The following is a 6,276-nucleotide window of genomic DNA, read 5'->3' on the forward strand; positions in this document are numbered from 1 at the left end:
ATATACTTGTCTCCTGAAAGGCTCTGCCAGAGGCTGACAAATACAGAGGCAGATGCTGGCAGCAAAACATTGGACTGAGAACAAGGTCCTCAATGGGGTCCTCAATAGAGGAGTTATATAATACCTTTATACCTATATAAAGAACTCGAGACTGGACATCAAAAAACACACAATCCAATTTAAATGTACATTACAAATCTGAATACTATTCTCAAAAAGAAAACACAAGTGGCTGAGAAACACCTAAATATATTTTTAATATCTTTTTTATTGAATATTATATTTACATTTCATACTTTATCCTCTTACCCCATTCCCACCACCATCCAGGGACCCCTTATCCTATTCCCCCTCCTCCTGCTTCTATGAGGATGTGCCCCCACCCACCCCCATTCCCACCTCCCTACCTTTGAATTCCCCCCCCCCTCAGTGTTCAGCCTTCATGGGACCAAGGATTTCCTCTCCCACCTATGCCTGACAAATACATCCTCCCCTACATATACTGATGGAGTCATGGGGCCCTCCCTATGTGCTCCCAGGCTGGTGGTTTTGACCTTGGGGAACTGTGTTGGTTGGTATTTTTGCTCTCCTCATGGGGCCACCAACCCTTTCAGCTCCTTCAGTCTTCTCTCTAACTTCTTCATGGGGAACCCCTTGATCAGATCAATGGTTAGCTGGGATCATCTTCCTCTGAATATGTTAGACTCTGGCAGACCTCTAAGGAGACAGCTATATCAGGCTTTTGTCAGCATGCACTTCCTAACATCCACATCAATGTCTACCTTTGGTGACTGCCCATGGGATGGATACCCAGGTGGAATAGTCTCCACACAGCCCCTCCTTCAGTTTCTGTCCCACACTTTGTCTCCATATTTGCTCCCTTGGGTATGTTGTTACTCCTTCAACGTAGGACCGAGGCATCCACACTTGGTCTTCCTTCTTCATGAGCTTCATGTGGTCTGTGAGTTGAATCTTGGCTATTTCAAGCTTTTGGGCTAATATCCACATATCAGTGAGTAAATACCATGTGTGTTCTTTGTGATTGGGTTACCTCACTCAGGATGATATAAATCTTAAGTCATCAGGAAAATGCAAACCAAAACTTTTTTTTGAAATTTCATCTTTCGTGTGTCAGAATAGTCAAGATCAACAAACAAATGAAAATTCATCCTGGTAATTACATGGAGTGAAGGAAAACTCATCCATTGCTGGAGGGAGTAAAAACTTGTGCAGTCATTATAAAAGTTAGTGTGGTGGTTCCTTGGGAAGCTGGGGCTAGCTCCACCTCAAGATTTAGCTGTAACACTCTACAGTATATATCCAAAGTATTCTTCCTCCACTACTGACTTTTCTCAGGTATGCCATTGAATTTCCAATATGAGATGTCTCTAAGTTTTATCAACTCTTGCTCAATAATATCAAAATTGTGATAAGAGAATATCAAAGAGAAAAATGAAGAATTTTTTAAATAGTTTTTCAGTGATATTTGGCTTAGAAGGAACCAATGTGATGAGCCATTTATAACATTAGCTAGAACAGTTAAACAGAAAGTCTAGATTCTTTTTAAAATAACATACAAACCTACAGATCTACTTGCATGGTTATTAAACAAGGAGCATCACGAGCAGAAAAGCTATAGTTAGTAACATTCATATCATCTTATATATTCACTGTCCTTTGATCTGATGTTCAAATTCATCATCTGGGAAGCAGACATTAAGAGACAGGCATTTGGGAGATGAAAAAGTCAGGAAGGGATACTTTTATTAATTGAATCAGTGCTCTCATGAGAAGAAAACTCAGAGAGAGTTTTTGTTTCTTTATCATATAAGCACAGCAAGAAAGAGTGGGAAAGTACCACCAAGGGACTTGATTGGTATGCATCCTGGAATGGACTACTTAGATTCTATACTTTTAATAAATGCTTTTCTGTGACTTGTAGGCCAAGACATCGAGTTTGGCTTTAAAACATATTGAACTGTATGACAAACTCAGGCAGAAGGAAGAGAGAGCTTTGCTGTGTGAGAATATCAGAGAGTTCTCTTCTGATAGCCTCTTATTATAAGGTCTCCTGTACTTGAATGAATTTTTAATTCAGAGATGTACACCAAATATAATGCTGTTCAGTTGATCCTGTACATTTTCAATAGTTATAAAAGTAGTACAACTTAAATTATAAAAAATCTGCATCTCTGTATAAGCTATAACCTATTAACATTATTTGGAATTTCCCCATTTCTTTAAGTTTTATATGTATATTAAATATTTAAATTTTTCTGGATGTTTGCAATATTTTATGCTTATTTCCTAAGAGAAACTGATTGTATAGTCTTTAAGTGTACACAACTACTAAAATTATCTTATAATCAACTTAAAAATTTAGACTTGATCTGAGTTTTCTGAGGGATGGAAATGGAGAGGAGCCTGAGAAAAAGAAGGTCTAGTGACAGGAGAAGCCCCAAGTCCTGACACTATTACTAAGGCTATGGAGTTCTCACAAAAAGGGACCTATCATGACTGCCCTCCAAAAGACACAACAAGCTGCAAAAGTCAGATGCAGATACTTGCACCCAGCCAATGGACAGAAGCTGCTGACTCCTGTGGTTGAATTAGGGAAAAGTTGGAAGAAGCTGAGGAGGAAGGCGACCCTGTAGGATGACGAGCAATCTCAATTAACCTGGACCCCTAATCTCTCAAACCCTGGACCACCAACTAGGCAGCATACACCAGCTGATATGAGGCCCCTCAACACATATACAGCAGAAGACTGACTGCCAGATCAGGGTTTAGTCAGAGAAGATGCACCTAACCCTCAAGAGACTGGAGGCCCCAGGGAGTTTAGAGATCTGGTAGGGTGGGGGGTGGGAGATGGGAACATCCTTGTGGAGACAGGGGAACAGGGAGGAGGTATGGGATTTAGAATTGTTGGAGGGTGGACCAGAAGGGGAATAAAATCTGGAGTTTAAAATACATACATACATACATACATACATACATACATACATACATTCATACATACATTCATATATACAGTCATACACACATACATACATATATAAGAAAAAATAAGATTAGACTTAACCAGTTCTGTGAGTTATTGAGCCAAACTATCTCATGTTTTCAAATATTGGTCAAAACTGTGTATGTATTTGAAGAAACACTAAACCTTCCCTTTAGTGCCATAGATTCTACTATATATTTGCACTCCTCCCAATCTCCCATTAGGTTTTTGTAGAATGCTTCCACTATTACACTTCTATAGTAAGTTTCAAACCAGTGGCTGTATCTGTTAATATATTTACATCTAAGTGTTGTTAAGAGTCAAGTACTTTCACACTTAAATTCCTTTTCCTTTTACTAAAACTGATGCCCATTGAGTTTTAAATTTTAGACTTTGAATGGTCATCATCCTGTGTTTCAGACTCAGTTTGTGTGTGTGTGTGTGTGTGTGTGTGTGTGTATGTGTGTATGTGTGTGTGTGCACGCGCACGTGTGTAGGCTGCTTTTAGGTAAAACCTTGACACAGCACCCAGAATTGTTCTTATTTTTGTTTAAATGAACACTATATATTTACTTATATCTTCAGATTTTATTTAGACAAGTTTGAAGTTTGAGTGCTATCTGGGTTATAAATTCCACTTCTTAATATGTTTATTTGTTCCATATCCTATTGTGACATGTGTGAATTTCATGATTTCTCACAATTCTGAAAACTTTCTTCTCTTTTTTGGTCATCTCAAGATTTATTTTTATTTATTTATTTATTTATTTATTTATTTATTTATTTATTTGGTTTCTTCTGACAGGAAGTTTCCAGTTATTTGAATCTGTTCCCAGGCTAAAATGATATTATCCAAAGACACCATGCCACATTATGAATACACTTTCCAGTCTATTTTTGAGAAGAGCAGGTAGCAATCTGGCAATCCCTATCAAGGCCCTTCTTGATGAATAAGCTAAGCAGTAGTATTCATGGAGCGGGGAAGCTGGCACCAGAAAGAACCAGTCTGGCATCAGAATGGCTCACCTTCCCTACCCACTTCCCACCACTGAGATGTTTATTGAAATGTACATATGAATAACAAGTGATCTTGCAGTATCCTAGGTAAGATCTCTGGTCAAGACCAATAGTCTCCCTGGTGGTGAAAGGGAGCAAAGTGAGAAGAGACCTTCCACACTAAGGCATAGGAAGTCATGTGACGTGAGTCCGGGGAGCCATTGGCATTATGATGACTGTTGGAAGCCTGGTATTGTCTGGTTCTCAGGTGCCACTGTAGATTTCTCTCCTTTGGCCTCCTCTGAAGATAGAGTCCTCCTTTCTGCAATTAATCTTTTTTACTCCTACCATCCACTGACTGACCTCAGTCACGTGATCAATCATGAGTGATCTGTGAATGTCATCTGCTGTGTCCCACTGGTGATGTAAAAGTTCTTGCGCTAGCAGTGCCATCCTCTTCTTTACAGGTATTGAGAACTTCCCTCCAGCCCACTGTTCTTGAAGCAGTGCCAATCGTCGGTTGATTTCATCACATACATGCGTCTTGGTGTGACCACGACAGTCCTCCAGTGCCTGTTTCAGAGGTCTCAGCACGTCTTTTATCAGAGTCTCAGACTCAATGACTGGGGAGCTTGGGGGCTCCACACCAGTAGCAGGACAGCTCCCCATGGGTGGAGGCCTGGATGCCTTACTTGAAGGAGGTGGATGATCCACTGGAGGTGGCCCAGAAGTTTCTGGGGCTCTAGGAGATCTGTCCTGTGGGGGCCGCGACACTTTTAGTAAGGGGAGTGCATTTGGGTCCACCAGTCTGAGTCTGCAGCCCGTAGGAGAATTGCGGTGTGTCGTTCCAGCCCCTTGTTGCCAGGCTTCACGTACAGCTCCGCCACCTCCACTTCTGCACCGCCAGCGGGGCAGCCCATCTCAAGATTTAATTTTCATGTTTCTAAACATGGCTATCTAGGAAGACTTCAATATATATTTCTTTGAAATAGAAAATGGAATATCCCAGTCTCTTTGACTAGGGGTCTTGAGCATTGGCCCTTTAATTTTAATGATACATTTCTTTTAAATCACTTTGGTCAGATTAGAAAATCAACACTGTTTGCTTCTATCTTATGAGTGATGCTTTTATTTGATAAATAAACTAAATCTGCCCTGTTATAGTAAAATGATGACAAAAGACACACGAATATTTAAAATGAATCAGTTTCCCACATTTTACTCTGAAATACATTTTTATGTATTGTTAGAATTTCTTAAAATATCATATATATTCCCTTGATCTAGCTTCCATTTCACCTAAACATAATCTCAGACAGCTTTTTTAATCATAACTTTGAGTTATTAGTAATTTAATAAAAAAGGAGAAATATTGACTAGGTTGTCAGAATTTTTCTAGGCTTAAGTATATAATTGTATTCTCATAACACAAGCCAAGCTGCAGGTTGCTACAGTAATAATGAAATGACAACTACAGATAATGATGCCTTTGAGGTGAAACAACAAAATAATTATTTTTGCTGAAATAGTTGAAGTTTTCCTTTATAATAGTTAAAAAATAAAATATAAATACTCTATCCTTTTTTCTGAAATATTAGAAAAGCCTTAATGAATCCAAATTACATATTCTCTAAAACAAGAACAATCCCTAACTTTTAGAAACTTTACTACTAAAAGTACCTTTAATTATATATTTTTTTCTTTCTAGAAATCACTAACCCTTTGAACACTGTAGCTAATACATTCGTTTTACCATATAGAATTACAATATTTTATACCACATTGTATGAATGCTTGTGCTTCTGTACACATTCTCTTAGAAAAGATTTGAACACACCTCTTTGGAATAATTGCTATTTGCTGAAACAGCTGTCATTAACTCATGTAACTGAACTTGTTCTCTCTTCATTTTTGTTATATGTATCCTTCATAAATCTACTATCTTTCTGTGACATTATACCTCATTTAAACATTCAATATTTCTACCCCCCAAACCCAAGTAATAGAAATCCATGAACTCATTCAGCAACAAACCACTGTTAATTTTTTAAAGCAATGAGAGCATTTCCATAGCCAAATTGTAGCTTGGAAAGTTAAAACTTGGCAGAAACACTTTATGGTTCTGATATCTATCAAACTTTAATTGTCTTAAATGCCTAATTATCTGATCCAGTGAAGTAATTATTCCCCTTAATATTTCACTTTCTAGCTTGCAAAAGGTATTCCAGTCTGTGCTCGGGAACCCTCTAACCCTTTGTTGAGTGCTAAGCTGGAGTTGT

The 6,276-nt window shown here is 38.4% G+C and overlaps 1 pseudogene; it reads right to left on the bottom strand.

Moving 5' to 3' along the window:
- Positions 1-4,040: 4,040 nt before the first annotated feature.
- Positions 4,041-4,917, bottom strand: LOC117705171 (steroid receptor RNA activator 1 pseudogene; annotated as a pseudogene).
- Between the last annotated feature and the right edge of the window lie 1,359 nt (positions 4,918-6,276).

This window comes from Arvicanthis niloticus, chromosome 3, assembly GCF_011762505.2.
Source record: "Arvicanthis niloticus isolate mArvNil1 chromosome 3, mArvNil1.pat.X, whole genome shotgun sequence".
In the NCBI taxonomy this organism is placed as follows: Eukaryota; Metazoa; Chordata; class Mammalia; order Rodentia; family Muridae; genus Arvicanthis; species Arvicanthis niloticus.